The sequence below is a fragment of the Pinus tabuliformis genome, chromosome 5_1 (genome assembly GCF_031772625.1).
Source record: "Pinus tabuliformis cultivar Carrire ecotype Pingquan chromosome 5_1, CPIR1, whole genome shotgun sequence".
In the NCBI taxonomy this organism is placed as follows: domain Eukaryota; kingdom Viridiplantae; phylum Streptophyta; class Pinopsida; order Pinales; family Pinaceae; genus Pinus; species Pinus tabuliformis.
The window spans coordinates 716,164,141-716,183,023 of NC_142305.1; positions in this window are offsets into that span (position 1 = coordinate 716,164,141).

Here is an 18,883-nt window from a genome sequence, read left to right on the forward strand (position 1 = left end):
ATGATAGCCTTGGGCATGAGATTGTGAGAAGCTCCGGAATTGAACATGGCATTGTGTAACACAAAATCATGCAATTGTAAATTGATATAGAAGGGTGGCATGTCGCTATCAGGAGACTCACCATTCGTTGCTGGTCCGAAAATCATTTCAGGATGATCATCTTCTACATTTACCATGTCCGACATTGGGTCCAAATTCAACATTTTAGAAATCTGTCCTCTATAACTGTTGTTCTTCATTATTTCAGTCAAAGGGATGGATACCTTTAGCTTAGAAATCTCATTCTCTAGGCTGAAAGCGGGAGTTTTTTCTACCTCTTTGACTGGGATCTCTTTCCTTTCCTTTTCTTTTGATGTGGCTGGTTGCTGTGATTGCTCTGCTGATTTTGATTTGCTGCTCTCCGGACCAACCGCCTCCTTTCCTTTTCTTTGCGTAGCTGATGAATCATTTTTTGTTGTTTTGCTCTCCTTCTTTTTCTGAATTTGTTTGGCCGGCACATCTCTGTTTCTAAGAGAATATCATTGTTGTTGTGCAGAAAAAGCATTCACATACCCCCTTTGATATTCTTCTGATTCTTCCTCCAACACGGTGTCACTAGCTAGAATAAAATCAGTGTCTTGGTGTGTAGTTGAATTTACTACACATTCTTCCTCTTCGGTGATGTAAGTAGGTAGCTCATCTGGAGTAAAGAGATGGTTTTCCTTGCCTATTACATTCCCGTCCTCATCTGACTCTGGTCCATGCACAAAATTCTGTTGCAAAGGTGTTTGTACCCGCTGTTGTGTTGTCTGCTCTTGAGTTTGCTGATCTCTTTGTCTTATTCTATATTGGGGCTGTTGTTGGCCACGAAAGTTAGGATTCCTAACTTGTGGCTCTGGCTTATCAAGTTTTACCCTTTCAAGCATCTGCTCTACCTTTTTAAGAATCTGATCCATTGAATAAGATTCTTCTTTCACCGTGGTTTTCTTCTCTGCTTTCACTCTAGCTCTTTTGGACAGCAGAGTTGCCTCAACGCTGACCGCAATTTTCTGCATGTCTTCCATTGTAGCCAGTTCTCTCTCTCTTAATTAGTACGCCATGTTAGCATCAAAACCATCTGGAAACTTCATCATTGCTAGCCCCACAGGTGGCTTTAGATGATCTGTAATTTCATTTTAGACTGCATTAAATCTAACACAATAATCTTGGACCGACTCACCGGCATTCCGTTTGATTTGCTCGTATTCGGCCAAAATTTGAAGGAGATTCTTTTTCACTTCCCACTAGTTCAAAAATTGTCTTTGTAGCTCAGCCAAGGTAGTGATACTTGCAGCCGTCAAACCTCTGAACCATTTCCTCACATCACCTGCAAATGTTTGTACAAAGAGCCTCATTTCCACATTCTCTGCATCGATCTCATGAAGTTCATAGAAGTCTGCCATTTTGTCTACATGTTGCTGAGCAGTGATGCTATTAGGAGTGCCATCAAAAAATAGGATTTTACTTTGATAATCATTTGGCATGTCATCTAGAACTTGGGGCAGAACAAGGGGTGTGAAATGGGCAGCCATCATTCTCAGTGGATTTGGCCTTGGAGGTGTTGGAGGAGTGTGCACAGTTTGCAAGGGGCTTGTACTTGGAGTTTGGGGCTATGTTGCAATGTAATTATCAATTAATCTATTGGCTCTTTCTGTTTCAAGGTCTACAAGAAATTGCGGATTGGGGACGGTATAATCAACAGCCCTTTCGGATTTAGACTCAAACAAAGATATTTCAAATCGTTCGTCAAACTCAATCTCTTCAAGATACTCAAAAATGTCGGGACATGAATGGGATTTGAACATGGGAGTTATGGTGCTTTCTTAACGAAGGAGTCTTTGATCCGGATTTAAATAGGAACGCAATAAAATACAGAGATAACCATAAAGACAAATATGTAGTGGAAATAATACTTCATTTCATTACTATAAAATACTGAAATATGCTTACAAATAGAAATGGGAATAACCCAGCTAGGGCGATGGTAGCTTATCTCTGAGAAGAGATGTGTCGGCTACATGCCTCTGAACTGTTCTCCAAAAAAAATTGTGTTACAATGAGGCTCGAGGGCCTGTTTATTGTTGAGAAACAATGGAAAACCATTCACATTCCAAAACCTAACCCTAGAAGATGAAACGCCAAATTGTGGGCCCCACTTTTCGGTAAGTTGGTACATCAACTTCCCGGGGTCGCGAATTGGTCGTACTATCCCCGTTTGACACGCATGATAGCCTGTTGGAAAGATCTCTCTGAGGACTACGACGGAAAAGATGATTTTTAGATGGAAAAGATGATTTTTAGACAGAAAAATCGTTGGCGGTGGATTTCCCAAAAAACGTCGTTTAGGGCCTCAAAACGGCTCCAGAAGTTTAGGACCCGAAAAACTGCTAAAAATAGTAAACTGTGCTACAATTAAGGAAACAGAAAAAATGAAAGAGACAGTTGTGGGGGTCCAAATGGGATAGGTGGGTGGCCACCAACATCCACCTGGATCATTCCTCCCCCCTTAGGAAGCAATGGTCCCCATTGCGTTGAGTTCCTCCCTGAGATGAGGAAGCTTCTGCTGAGCTGGGTCTCTGGTGCGCTGTTCTGCAATCTCTGATGTGTCCAGAAATGGTGGAGAGCATGGTCGGTGATAGTCCACATTGAACACTCGATGCAAGCGAAGGAATGGAGGAATGTTGTGCTTCAAAGCATTGTTTCCCATAGCCTTGTTACTGGTGTAAGGACCATGTCGAAGTGGTCTAAGTTTCTGATGGGTTCTGGTAAAGCGCTCCCTCTACAAATGTAACCAAACTTTGTCGCCCACCTGAAACTTGTGTGGTACCCCTCCGGGTAAGGAGAAGTTGTTCCTATGTTCTGTCATGACTATATCCCTCTGTTGCTGCTGCTGTGTGGAGGAACCCTTAGCGGGGGTCATGGATGTAGCAACGATTGTCCCCTTACTTTGGGAGCGAACCAGACAGAAAATAAATTTCCTTGTCTGTGAGATGAGCTTGCTGCCTTTCTTAGCAGTGATCAAAGAAGTGGCGGTAGGTGGGGCTACCTCCGGTATCCTGTATAATGAATTATCCAAAGAAATGATGACAGCGCGAGGCCTTGAGTCATACACAGCATGTCTCCTCCACAAGTATGGCTGGCCTAATAGTACATCACAAACATCCAGAGGTGTAACATCACACAATACCTCGTCTGTGAAGGGCTTGATGTTGTAGGGAAGGCGGCACTGCTGGCGAACTTTGAGATCTTGTCCTTCGTGAAGCCAACCGATACTGTATGGCTGAGGGTGTGGTGTAGTTTGTAGGCCCAACCGCTTCACGACCTCTGCTGAAATGAGGTTCTTTTGGCTGCCACTGTCGCCAATGAATTGCAGCGGCGAACCCTTCACCCACATCTGTGAGTGGAAAAGACGTTCCCCTTCCTCTGGATCTTCAGGCTCATTTTTCTGGATCTTGGCAGTAGCAACAGTGGTGCTGGGATCCGCATCAATGATCTGCTTCCCTTTGTCATTCCCCTTGTCGGGTTCTAACTCGGAGTTGGAACATGCATTTGATTCGAAAGCCTTCAACTCGGCCACCAGCGACTGCTTGGTCCAACACTCACTTGTGTTATGAGTGGGACTCTTGTGGAACTCACACCACTTTCCTGTGTCCTTCTTCGGCTTTGTGGTGTTGTTCTTTTCTTGCGGCTTTGATGGGTTGTCTTGGGTCACCCCGCCTTGGCTTTGTCCTTTGGGCTTTGGATTTGCAGATCCAAAGTCTCGCTTCTTCTGTTTGAACTTTTGCTCTATTTTGACAGCGTATCGGTATGCTGTGCCAAGTGAGGAGATGTTTAAGAACTCCATCTCTTCCTGGATGTATCTGTGTAGGTAGCCACGGTATTTGAGTACCAGATGCAGCTCAGAATCTTTGATACCCAATTGTGTGCGAAGGGTATGAAAAATGTTTGTGAACTCCGACACATCTTGGTCTCGTCCCTGCCGCAGTGTGGTCCATTTGATGTATTTGTCCTCATAGATTTTGAGAGGGTAGTATTGCTCCTTGATGGCATCCCAGAAGTCATTCCAAGTGGGTACGGCTGAAAGCAGTGAGCTTGTATTTTCATCCTTCTATTCGCAGTGGGTTTCCCACCAGTCCTTGACGTGGGGGGTTGCTTTGAGAAGAGCGAAAACAATCTTTTCCCGACTTGAAAATTCATGAACAGAAAAATACCCATTGAGCAGATTTAACCATTTATCTACGACATCTACGTCTATTTGACCCTCAAAGATGGGGATTTCAAAATTAACTTGTACCTTAAACGATGTGGCATTTCCAGAGTAGCTGTTGGAAGCCGATGCGTTGCCTCTAGGTAGCCGCTGAAGGATTTGGGCAAAGTTGTCCATCATCGCGTTCCTTTGTCGCTTGAGGGTTTCTTCGAGCAAGATTTTGATAGGATCTCCTGCCCCATCGTTTTTCTTCTCATCTGCCATGGGAGGTTGTCGAGATCTGCGAGGCTGGTCTTGCAAAGGTTTGAACAGTTCTAGACCTAACTCATATCCCGACCTCGTTGGGGACATGCAAAGAAAAACAGAGAAAAAGCAGACCGCTTTGATACCACTGATCTGGATTTAAACAGGAACACAATAAAATACAGAGATAACCATAAAGACAAATATGCAGTGGAAATAATACTTCATTTCATTACTGTAAAATACTGAAATATGCTTACAAATAGAAATGGAAATAACCCAGCTAGGGTGATGGTAGCTTATCTCTGAGAAGAGATGTGTCACCTACATGCCTCTGAACTGTTCTCCAAAAAAAATTGTGTTACAATGAGGCTCGAGGGCCTATTTATTGTTGAGAAACAATGGAAAACCCTTCACATTCCAAAACCTAACCCTAGAAGATGAAACGCCAAATTGTGGGCCCCGCTTTTGGGTAAGTTGGTACATCAATTTCCCGGGGTCACGAATTGGTCGTACTATCTCCGTTTGACATGCATGATAGCCCATTGGAAAGATCTCTCCGAGGACTACGACGAAAAAGACGATTTTTAGACAGAAAAATCGCTGGCTGTGGATTTCCCAAAAAACGTCGTTTAGGGCCTCAAAACGGCTCTAGAAGTTTAGGACCCGAAAAAATACTAAAAATAGTAAACTGTGCTACAATTAAGGAAACAGAAAAACTGAAAGAGACAGTTATGGGGGTCCAAATGGGATAGGTGGGTGGCCACATCGTTTCGCTCTGGTATATTGTCTCGAAGCCAACATGCTATTGAGAGAAATTACGAGACACAACCAACTTACTCAGCCTTTCCAATCCTAAGCTCATCATCTAGAAGCCTAGAATTATTATGAAACAAGGGGATTTGATTTTCAAATTTCCCCCCAGTGGAGTCACCACTATGTTAGCACCTAAATCTACCTTAGGCTGAAGGAAGGCAAAAATTAGGGTAACCACAAATCACGCTCAGTCTGGTAGCAAGCCCTACCAGAGCAGGAGAGGGCTCTCTTCGAGTCACGCTCAGTGAATGGATAAGCAAAAATGGTCTGAGATGACTTACAATGCAATATTTACCTTAGGCTAGTAAGTGAAAAGGGATTTTGAAAACAATTTTATGAATGACCGAGCTTCTGGGATGTATATGGGACTGGCGCTCGGCAAAGAACAGAGAATTGAATATGAAGGCATAGATTATTCCGTGAGGCAAGGTAGGCAGAAAGAGCAGTAATTTTGGTTTAAGGTAACATGGAATGGAAATATTGAAAAGGGCATAGTTGCATGAATCCTTTTCAACAGAAGAATAACACTGCACATGAAATTTTCCCACAGGCAGAGCAATATAAATTGAATTCTACCTAATCTCACTTAGAAAATTTCACTGAAATGAAATGTGAATTGAATTATGAAACATAAAAAGATACATATGGAACATAAGAACACATTTTCTACACTCAAAAACACAAGAATCTCATGAAACAGAGCCGTTGCCTTCCATTAATTCTTTGTAAAAAATACACAGTGCAGAAACAGAGTTTCTTACCCACAGTCTCCCAGAAGTTACAAGCCAGCGAACCCTTTGCAAATAACTTGCATACAATATATAGAATGTGTGAGGAAGAGATAGAATGCCCAGGGGTTGGGAAGTTACTCAAATCATTACGAAATTGAGATGGAGAGCCAACCATTAGCTATAGGTGCAACGCTCACAAGCATGACATTTGGCATTGGGGTGACCGTTTGCCTTCCTTCGCCACTTGGATAGAAGCCCATCTGGAGAAAAAAACTATTTAAATTTTGCCTTTAGTGCCAAAAAACCGAAGTGTAGATGCTCGGGCCCACTTGGAGAAGTCAAGACCCGAAATTTCGCGAAACGGGAGCAAATTGGTAGTTTTTTCCACTGTGCACCGCGCCAAATTCTCTGTGCGTCGCGCCACTTTGGAGCCTGTTTTGGGGCACTTACAGGTGTCCAAAATGTACCCAAGTGGGATTCCTGGAAATCCTATCCTGTCTACTTTCTAACCCCACTAGAATTTCCAAATTTGGTGCTAATTTGCCCCTCCAAATCTTCATTCTCCCAAGACTGCTTTCTGTGTGTCAAAAACGTGGCAGAGAGGCCATTTTTGGGTGTTTTTTGACCTTTAGGAGACCCAGATCTTGTCAAAATTTCTTGCATGGACACCAGTAGTCATAATTTTCGATGATGAATCCAAATATGCAAGCCGTTCCTCGATTAGAGCCCTAGAATTTTAGCGTCGTGCCAGTGGCGCGATGCACAGGGAGGAATTTCCTGTTTTTTATCCAAAAATTTGCCAAGTGACCAAAATTTGCCCAAATTTTTTGAAATTTGAGCTGGAGGATCTCTATGGGGTGCCATGCTGAGCCAAGGAACCCTCAGCCAAGATTCTAATCCTATCTTTCTCTTTTTCCCATTTTACCCTTCTTGTTGCTTTCCTCAATTTTGCTTTTAAATTCCTTATCCGGGCTTGTGCACTCATGTTCCGCACCCTGTAACGGAAAGTCATGTGTCTCAATATAGCAAGGTTCCAATCAGTTTTTTCCAACAGCCTCTCCAAATGCATGTTGACCCTCTCAAGGTTGGCCTCCCAATCCTCATTAACTGCTTGCTCCAAAGATGTGAATACAACCCTTCTTCTTTGAGCTGCTTGGCGATGCTCACGGATGTTCTGCAGTTCCATGATCGTCTGTTGGTCCTCAAGCTATTTGTTTCTCCACTCCAAATAGTTCATGTTCCACTTGGCCCTTTCTAAATCAATGGAAAAGTCTTCAATCTCTGATTGCTTCTCCCAGATGATCTCTATAAGCTCTGCATTTGTTGGCTCTGCATCCGTCTCATCAACCTCGAGGAGAACGAACTCGGTCTCTTGCTCACCTAATGGCCCTTCCTCCTGCATTGGCTCCTTGCCCTTACCCTGCTCCTGGGATGCTGATGTCGGAAGTGAGACGCCTTCCACCCCGGGTGGAGATAAGACTCACTTTGCTGCTGCAAACAACGGTCTACTGCCCTTCTGGTATGTGATGTATACTGGCATGGTGGCAGTCTCATGGTGCTCAAACTGATGTGAAGGACCCCCCACCTCATGCTCTGCCTCTGATACCACCGGTGCAGCACTGAAGAAATCATGGGAGATGAAGTCCTCCCAAGCAATACCATGCAATCCCAACTGATGGTCCACCAAAATCCGGATGAGAGCAAAATGATAGACACTGTTTAGCTGCTGTCGAGGGGTCTTGTGCTGCATGAACTTCTTCATCCTCTCTATGTTCCCACAGATGAAAAATGGGAGGCTCATCATCTGTACCCTGGTGAAGTGCATGAGCAACCTGATGTGATAGGCATAGAGGCGGGAAAACCTCCCTTCGCAACTGAAATACTTCCCGATCAATTTCATGAGCGGGGCATACTCATCCCTCAAAAATCTGAATTGAAAAATTCTGGTGAGCTGGCTCAAGCAGCTGTTCTTGATGTAAGGCTCATAATGATGCCTCTCAACTTTCTTTTTCTTATGCCACTATTCTCCAATGTTTGGTATTCCTGTTGCCGCTGATATGGTTTTCGGTGTCAATGTGAAAGTGACCCCAGCCAGGATAGATTGACCTCCCTATAGATGAAGTGCAAAAAGGCAAGCCAACTCATGATGGACTTTGACATTTGCCACCCTCTGACAAAATTCATAACAGGCCAAGTGCTGGAAACAAGACATAGCAAGCGGGCATGCCTACAGCTCAGTGAGGGTGTTTGGCTCATCTCTAAGATGTCTGCCGCTCCGGTGATGTCTCCTATGGGCACTCTCTCCTGAAGATGTGTCACTGTGGGTCCTCTCCTCATACTCTGATGAAACTTCTGATTCCATTACTGCTGTTTGTACCCTAAGTTTTAAGCTGCCCTCTGAATCCAATAGAACTGGTAGATGCTCTGAAAATCTGTCACCAAGGGGACAATAAAACAGGGAGTGTTAGGAGGGGAATGATGAAAAGGGGAATAGGGGTTTAAAAGGAGAAATTTATCAGGGATTTGAGAGCGCTTTGGGTATGGTGTTGATGGGGTAGGGTTTGGATATTTTGAACTATAGGAATAAAGGGAACAAATGGATATGATTACAGTGGAGCTAGGGTGATTATTAGGGGAAACTGCTACAGGGGAATTAGCTGATAGAGGTAGGGTAGGAGCATACTTTAGCAATAATGTCACTATAGCAAAACCCTAGCTTCTTGACCTTCTTTGTGTCATCTTTGTTTTAATTTAAAAAAAAAAATTGCATTTGATACATGGTCATTATAATCACATTCCTCTTCAAGTTAAATGCCAATGGTGAAGGTAGTTGGGCTACCTCTCCAATTTTGAGGGTCATTCACAAAAATTTTGGGCAATTTAGTAAATTTTTGGGCTTATATGTCTATGCACCGTGTGCTCTGCCCAGTGCGCCACGCACCGGGTATGCGCCGCGCCAGTGTTATATTTACACTGTGGCCGGGCTCCTAGTGCGCTGCGCGCCCTGAGTGCGCTGCACCACCTTGTGTGTGCGCCGCGCACTGTCAATTCACCCAAATTTGCTTGAAAAAAAAGGGGGAGGGTTTTAGTGGTGGTTTTAGGGTGGTTTCCTTACGAAACATGATGGAATGGAGGTAGGAACGATGAGGAGTGAGGGGACAAGGGGAGGGGAGCAGAACCTTGGTGGCATCATCGCAAACTTGCAACCCCATTTATCACTTTCTTTGGTGATTTTTTCCATGAATAGCCATTGTGATTTTGGGTACCTTTAAACATCTTACAAACCCCAAAGCATAGACAAAATTAACGGAGAAGAGGTTTCAACTGGGCCTACCTCTTGTTTGCTAGCCTCCACTGAGATTTGAAGTAGTTTTGGCAAATTTTTATGCCCCTGGCTGTGTGCGTCATGCACCAAGCCCAGTGCACCGCGCGCTGGGTGTGCGTCATGCCTTTGCAATTTTTCCACTGCGGGCTGGTTGTCAGTGTGCCGTGCCCTCTGTGTGCGCCGCGCTCCTTGGTGTATGCGCCGCGCTCCTTGAAACCGGCTCTCACTCACTCAAATTCCTCAAACTTCACTCTCTTACCTTAGCAATGTCTCTCCCAAGCTTGCAAGAGCACAAATGGCTTTGCTTTGGGCGACAACAAGTATATATAGGCTTGGGAGAGATGGGTTTGATTTTTTTTTCCTTGAAAACCCACTTTCTAATGTTTGTGTTTCGCACTTTTTTCATTGACTTTAAAACACCCTGATTTTCATTTTTCCTTTGAAATTTTGGCTCACATGATGGGATTTTCGGCATTTGTTTGCGAGGACTGTGTGACTGGGCATTTAGCTATGGAAACCATGACTGCATCTGAAAAAGTCAACTGGCGATTTTTTTTTGGGAAAATTTTGTCATAATTGAACTTGTTTGACTTTTCTTCAAAACAGAGTTTTGAAGAAGAGTCGAAGTCTTTCCACTTGAAGATGAAGCTCTCTGAACCATTACTGTGTAAGGCCTCCCTCTGGCCTGCATGGCTTGTTTTGGACATGTTATCGAAGACCAAATTGATGATTTCCTAGACCCAAACATAAAAGATGACTTTGTCCTGTAATATGACCAGACCTTGACTATCATGAATTTCAGTGATTATGGACCAAGACCTGAACCAGCAGGGGCTAGACATGAGGGAAAATGACTAGCATGAATTTCTTCGTCAGATCCTGGCATGTCCCTAGCAAAATGCAGCTGAGTGGATGGAGCGGGACACCTAAAATTGAAATGCACAAAGAGTTTTGATCTCTGACGGAGGGCTGACCAGACCGACTCTAACATGATGCTTGGTATGAGACCAAATGGAGCAGGCAGCAGGCATTTAAGGTGAAATTTATGGGCTACATTTGGCAAAATCTATTGCCAAGGGAGCATTAATGGACCGGATTTGGGGGGAACGGTTGAATTCCAATTCAAAAAGTGTTATAAATTCCAAAGGGTTGCCTAGCAAACAACACTTGGGCCATTTGAGAATTGGGCTATTACATGCCCAAAGATTCATGAACCTTGATTTGTTCAATCTTTTCAAGTCGAAGGCATTGTTTGAGCACTTACCTAAGCCGTTGAGAGATTTGTGGAACAACAATATGATAGCGTCTGAGGAAGCCATGGATATTAGAGAGATGACCGCTGAAGAGGCTGCGCAGGCCATGACGATAGGAGATGCCCCAGAAAGTGCTGGGATAATTGTAGAAATCCCTAAATCTTCACTCACGCCAAGGCCCAAGAAAGACAAGAAACCTATGGTACCAATGCGCATGTCCCCTAGAAACCCGCTAAGAACTAAATTGACCATGGAAGAAAAGGGGAAGGCAATTAATTTGGAAGCCAATGAGGAGGAGGAAGACCTTGAGGAAATCCTGGTGGAAGAGGAGGAGGATGAAGAAATGGAGGAAGAAACCTAGGGTGCAGACCCTCTGACCAGGTTGCCCATGTATGTTCCTCCACGGAAGGGGAAAGCAAGGGTGCCCAAGGACCTAGATGAGAGAAAGAGCTCTCTGCAGACTCCGCTGCTCCCTGATGATATCATTTTTGAAGGAGCGCACTTAGGACGGGTGTTGGTTCTAAAGTTTGAATATTGGGATCTCGCAGACCACGAGAAATTCCCACACTTGGAAACCATGCAGCTAATGCAGTTGAAGAAAAACACAACGGTGGGAGTCATAGAGTTGGAGCCACACAAGTGGTTGCACGGAGTAGAGAAAGCAGGGTTGTTAAACTTGCTCTGGGTGCTGCATTACCATCGCACCCCAGTGACTATCTTTGTCATCAGGAAGCTGCTTTTCCTGGTGCATGATGGGTGTTTGAGGCTAGAGGAGCCCATCCCCATCATGGACCACCTAATCCACAGAATTACCTGACTCCCTTGCAAGGTGGAGGATCCAACAGATATTTTAGATAGAAAGAGTAACGATCTGGCCATCATAGAGGCCATGAAGAAAAAATTCAAGCTGGAGAAGAAGAAGAGGGGGTACGCGATCTCTAGTATCAACAATAATGCAGTCAGAGTCATGACATAGATACTGGCTAGAAAGGTTATGCAGAAGTGTCATGTGGATGAGGTGCCCACACTGGTGGTTGCACTTACCACGTAGTGTGAAGATTGGGTCCAGTTTAACTGGGCGGATTACTTATGCCGAGAATTCTTGGAAAATTGTCTTGAAGCACAAGAACAAGGCAAGACTTTCCACTATCCATGGCTTCTACTGTCCATAGTGCTGGTGGCTTGGGAATTTCCTGAGGACAGCCAGTTCCTAACGATTGTGAAGGATCTTTTGGAGGTAGCAAAGTATGCTTTGTTATGGGCAACTAATGACACACAGAGGATCAGAGACAACAAGATATTTTGGGTGTTCATGGAGATGAACATCAGAATGGGGATTAACCACAAGCTGTAGTTATCGCCCACTGTCTATAACAGTCTACAGAGGTTCACAGAGTTCAAGGCAGACTTCTATCGTGTATATATCCAGGCGCACAAGGACACCACAAAGAAATGGAACGATCTCCCATACCTGGCCACGGATGATGTCGTATTTGCCATGCTTGAGTCATGGCCGCTGGAGTGGCGCACTCCCACCAGCTCTACAATGGAATTAGAGAAGTCTGTTGCACAGAGGAAGAAGGAAGATGCAAAATTGTGGATGGCATAGTTGGCAGAGAAGAGAAGGAATGAAGCAGTAGCAGCAAAGACGCAGAAGGTGCAGGACGTTGCGAAGGCAATATAAGAACAATAAAAGGGAGTAGAGAAGGAGCGTGAGGCCTAGAATTCACCTTCGCCTGAACATGAGATAGAAATAGAGGAAGGTGGCGCAGACCCACAGACAACATCCACAGAGCTGAAGCAGCAGTGCTCGAGAGAGCAGGTGGGGCCGCGAAAGAAGTCAAAAGCCTCCAAGACTTCTTTTGACCTGATCACCCTCACATGATATAGGGGAGACGGTGCACGATGTTATTGCAGAGGCCCTCCAGTAGTTCACGAAGGAAAACCATATTGTGTTGGGGGCCCTTCAGACACAGATACAAGAGTTGCAGGTGCGTACACCTTAGGCTGGTACTCTATCGACCAGCCTCGCAGTAGGCATGATTGTGGCTAAGGAAATGCTACGTGCCCACATGACCAACACTATAGTGCTACCAGAGGGGGCACTAGTTACAGAAAATGAGGCCAACATGCCTATGGTCAGTGCGCTGAAGGGAGTTGGGATAAACATGGTTGCACTCCTGCGAGAGACGCTCTATGTGTTGTAGGATGGAGTGACTCCAGAACTACGGGCCAGGGAGGGCCACGTGCACGAGGTGATGAGTGAGAAATAGATTAATATGGAACAACTAAGCCTATAGCACGACGAGGTTGTCACACAGAACAGGCAACTAGTGCAGGTGGTTGAGGAAACCTATCAGATGGTCCTTGAGTTGGCCATCCCAATAGAGGCACCAATAGAGGCACGCGTCTGAAGATTAGCAGCAAAGGTGTACGAGGCGAAAGAAGAGATGGCTAATGTTTAGTTGGATCTAAACCTTTATATAGCTAAGCTGCAATTGAAGGCACAACATTCAACTCCACCTGAGGTGAAGGAACAACGTGCCAATGCCATTATAGCAGGAATAACAGAGATCAGCAGTGCAGTGAAGGACTGCACCAAACTATTTGAAGAATCATTTGAGGTCCTCAAGACTTTGTAGGAGGACCCAAACATACAATTCTTAGAAATAGAGGTGTGCAAGCTACAACAATAGTATGATGACATAAAAGGGACTGTGCAAACAGTGGCCCTTACACAAAGGCTCACGCGGATGCAGTAGGAAAAAGAGCTCAAGGAGTAGGTAGATGTTGCGCGACATAAGAAGGCTGTCTTGAAGGCATGCGTACAACCATGGATCGATGAGGCATCCGTCATTATAGCCTTGATTGAATCCAAGCTCACATAGATGTAGGGAATGCAGGAACAGGTTCAGGGAAGCAGTTTAGCTACAATAATTTCTGAAGAGCGCATCCAAGAAGTGCAACATGTAGCTGCTCAGTGCGTTGCTGATCTTGTAGTAGTCCAAGCAGAGTTGGGAGGTATCCACATGAATATCATCGCACCGATAGAGTGACTCAAGGGCGAGTCATGATTTTTGTGTTGGGGGCCTGTTGGGCACGGGATCCCCTAAGGGAAGTTTTGGGTCTAAAAGCCCAGATTTTGGCTAAAATGTTTAAATCCGATGTAAATACTCTACACTTTGTGGGTGTGGAGTGCGAAGTTGTAAATGAATCATAGGGTTGTCCACCCTCAACTTTGTAATGTAATGTTAGCTTTAGAGATCTACCCATGGTCCATGGACCATGGGATTGTATAAATAGAGCGAGGCTCTAAGTTGTAAATCAGTTAGTAATAGAATGAGAATGAGGATGGAATAGAAGGATAGTGGAAGATCTAAGTGTAGATTCGAGTCTTTGGGTCGTAGAGTAGGAGAAGGCTCTGCAGTTGAGTGTGCAAAGGCTTAGTAGTCCGCAGCTAAGACCCCTGTAGTTGAGTGTGCAGGGCAGGTTGAGTCTGTAACCTGTGTATTCATTTACTATTTTCAGCCTTGAATGTAATTGGTATAAATTACATTTCTATTCTTTGTATGATGCGTGAAAATATATGATTGCGTTGATTAAGTAAATGTGAGATAAAGTATATGTTATCCGAAGTTAACTAACATCTGTAAGAAGATAAGTAAGATACGCAGTGTAATTTGGGGAAATAACACAGATCACTACCATAGCAGTGTGAAAGCCTCTTAGCTCCTAGTTAAGGCTGTGAGCAGGCAATTATAACAGATTGCGAAGGTCTCGAAGGTCAGAACAGTGCGCGAAGTAACCTGTGTGAAGGTAGGCACAGTTGGACTAAATCAACCCGTCAGACATCTCTAGGGTGTGGAAACTTGGTTCCAGCATCCCCCCATACTGCTTCCAGTGAGACTTCAGTCTGAGCATCGCGGGCTGTTGCCGAAAGGGCTAGTAGTGTAGGGATTTGCTTGGCTAATTAACTTCGAGCCTGGGTCAAGCCCCATCAAGACAAAAAGCATGCCCTAGCCATGCCCCTCTTGAGAAAAAATAAAGTTATAACTTATTAACCCTCTTATGTGTTCATTTCCTTGTATTTTATAAACTTTGTGCTCCCTTTTGCTTTCCTGACACTCCATAACATGTATTGGTACACCCTTGCACCTGACACATTTTGGCATGCATTAACACCTATCATGTCTTGACATACCTCATCACCAGGAATGCCTTGGCATTAACTATCATATATTGGCACCCTCTGGTGCTCCCTAACACACCTTGACACTTCCTAGCATGCCTTGGCATTGCCTAGAAATATGCCTTATCACTCCTTCCTTGGCAGATTTGGAATTCATTTGCACTCCTTGTCACACCCTCTTATTTGTTCATTTCCATGAATTTTGACCAGGTGCTCCCTTGTGTTGCCTTAGCACTCCCTAACACTCCTTGAAAACACCTTGGCACTCCTCAATACACCCTATGCAACTCCATAACATTCCCTAGCACTCCCTAAAACACATTAGCACAAGTTGGCACATGTTGGCACTTGACAAGTGTTGTCATGAATGGCATGCATTAAGATGCCCGAGGATTATTCTTTGTGCATGTGGGATTATTACCAATGCACAAGAAAATTAAACAACCTCTTGATGTGCCCAAATTGATATATAGGATGTCAATAAGTAAGGAGATATGTGTATATCAAAAGCATTGAAAGGACAACTGTTAAGATTCATAGATTTTAATTTTGTTGTCTATAAAACAAAGCCTTGGCACCATAAACACATGGAATAGATATTGAAAGCTAGTTTGAAATAGATCTTATTAAGCCTAAAGTTAAAATGCCCAAGTGATCAAATGAACATCAACAATGTATGATGTGTCAACATCCTATGCATCAAAGGAAATCAATGGAAAAAATTTAGGCACATCTAGACCATTGTTGAGTCAACAATATTTGGTGAATGATATGCCTGAGAGAGTTTTGGTGGGATGTGCGTAAGGGTACATGGAAAATATTGGAGCTAAGTGCACAACAAAGAGCTCTTTTCCTAGCTCGCCCTTAAATCCATGTTCATTTTCCATCTGTCACTGAGAAAAAAACACTATTGTCCACAAGAGCAAGCAACTTTCAAGTCAAGTTCTAAATGTTAGAAGTTGAGGTCTAAAGGATGTTATGCTGATTTATATGAAATGCCATGATATGCAACAAGGTTTGTATGGTGAGAGCCAACAAGTGGAAGAAACATTAGGTTCAAATGACAAATTCCAACATGACAACATATTGTGTTAATCACATGATACCTTACAAATGATGAAAATGAAACAAAGGAGAAACACACTTACTGCCCATATGAACACCGTGGAAAGAAAGAAGCAACCAAGTGTTAAAAATTGAATGTTGAATGCGCCTAAAAATCCAACAGAGAACACACAAATGTTGAGCGTCATTGTTTGCCAAGTAAATTTTTTGCAATCTATTTTGCTCATCATCACAGTGTTTTGGGTGGGAGCCATAGAGGGAATATATTTTACCCTATTTGGAGAAAAATTACATCATCTTATCAATGAAAATATACCTAGTAGTTTCTACTGCATTTTCTTACTTACTTTTCAAATATTTTTAATCATCTTCACAATTTTTAAAAAATCCATATATCATGCAAAGACATATATCATGGCATGGAAATTTTGTTTAAAAATACCTATAGAAGATTTGGCCACAAATTTATGATAGAGCAACCCTCAGTTTTATGTCAAAACAGATCTAAAACAAGCCTCAACATGCCACAATCAAGGAGAAGTGGGTGACTTTTGTAAGGTCTTAGATTAATGTTTTAGAAAGTCCTTGTAGCTACCTATTGTATTCGTCAAACTACAAATTGAAAGCATCCTATACATGAGTCAAGTGTGAAGAAGATGGAAAGGGAAATCTCTATTGCAACTATAATCGAAATAGAGATTTGTATAAATGTTTAGCAAGAGCGCAATATTTATGCATTATATCAGGTAGCAAAAGAGATCTCGAATATAAAGATGAACCTATGCCTTCAATTGATACTCATAATACTCGACACCTTGTAATGGATGATGTGGTAGAATTTTTTTTGTCTAATTGTTGTAGCATTTTCTCACACGAGTTTTATTGGGTGTTCAATTGGGTGTTTTGAACATCGAAAAACTTTCAAGGCCATGTTACATTGGTGGGATTTCAATTTTGAGTATACCATTTTTGGGATTTCATTTAGCACCTTGACACATTCTTTTTCATTTTCTTCATCACCCTATGTTCCAACTCTAGTTATGCGCCCATGCATAGTTTAACAAACTCAACAACCTCTATTTTATTTTGCTTTTCAAATGTCTGTGTGTACATTTTCATGCCCTTGACAACCATATTCAACTTCTATAGCTCTATCTGCAAGATATAATTATGTTGCTATTCATCTTCCTTACCTTTGATAGACAAATTAAAGGATAATTCCTTCTCCTTGAGAATTTTATCTAGGGAAAAAGTGTTTCTTTGTATTCCTTGATAGTTTTTATAGTTGTAGTGAAAGTATTTATTTGTATACAACAATGGTTTCAAACTATTTCCTTTGGTCTTCTTCTTTTTAGGAAATAAATATAAAACATTTTCTATCTCTTCAATTATTGCTTGAAGTAGCTCTTTTTATTTTCAAGGACTTATTTTTCTTTCTTTGCCTCTTCAAGATCCCTCAATGGAAGTCATGAGAGCCATATTGGAATTCATAAGAACCATGTATCAATAAAGGAAGCCGTGACCTTTCAAGCTCATTGTTCGACTTACCCCCCTTTGGCTGCAACTCATAACATTTTCCCTCTTTTTACAATTTTCCATCAGTGGTACCATTTGGATGCAACTCGTTTCCATTTTTTAATTTTCTTTTCCTTTGGTTTGGGTCACTGTCATGGAAGAGATCTATATGGATTATTATTGGGAAGACTCAGTGCCAAAAGGAAACATTTTTGTGATGCCAGTTTCCAGATTGGGGCTTGAAGGAAGCATGGCACAAGGTTTTGTGGCTCCATTTGGTAGATCAGGCTTCAAGGAAGCATGGCATAGGGTTTTGAGACTTTAATAGTTATATTTGGGCTTGAAGGAATCATGGTATAAGGTTTTGTGACTCCAATTGTTGACAGGGTAATGCCTCTTTTTGGAAATTTTCTCACGAAGGGTTTTCATTGGTGAGCTTCTATTCAAGTCAATGACATGGGTACAACTAGAGATTCAATTCCTCACACTACTGTCACCCATTTTCTAGATTGTTTCATCAGATAGGGTTTACATTCCTAAGAGGTTTCCCATTTCCACCTTTATCCCCCCATCTTGTCTGCTTTCGATGATTCACTTGCTTATGGGCCACCAACCAAGGTTTTCTCCTTGGGGTTATTTTCCCCGTGTTTTCTCCTCATGGGTTACCGCTTTCCATTATAGAGCCCTAAATTTGTAGTAGTCTTCCATAGCTATTGAAATACCTAAACACTCTTACCACCCATGGGATCTCTTCCTCCTCCTCGCCCCTGCCTCCCGCTATCATGCCTATTTGTTATGAAGGATTTATGCCTTTGAGTTCTCCAAAAATGCCCCTTCGCCAGACAATATTTCCTCCATTCCTTTTTCTTCTCCCATAATCCCCCCACAAAACTCATTGACAACTCGTCCCTTGAACACAATCCCCCCCCCACGTAGGATCCCACTCATTCCAATGAGCCCTGCCCCAGATATGCTACTAGAAAATCAAAGGAATACTCTGTGAAAGAAAAGAAGGGCCAACTCTCCTTCATTCTGGCTGATGAGATCGAGATGCATGAAGTCATTCAAATGTCTAATTTTTCATTGGTGGGTTGTTCCTGTGGCCATAATTTTAGTGAGAAGATAATATTAGAATGGATGACAAAGGATTAGGGGGCTCACATCAGCTCGTTTCCAACTTTCAAGGTACTGGTAAGAGGTTGGCTCATTTTCTTTTTCAACAAGTCTAAAGAGGTTCATTAGGTTCTTAATAAGGTTTGGAGTATCAACTCCACCCCTTTCATGATTAAGCATTTGACCCCTCCTTTTGATCCCACTTGGGAGAAATTAGATAAGGCCCCTATCTGGGTTCGATTTTTGGGACTCAAAATACAATTATGATCAGAGTAGCTTCTTAGGGAAATTGGAAAAAAGCTAGGGGAATTCTTGGAGGTTGACCTCAGTTTCAAAGACTTTGTGGAGATAAAAGTGGCAAGGGTATTGGTAAATTTGGATATTTAAGGTGACTTATAAGGTGAAATG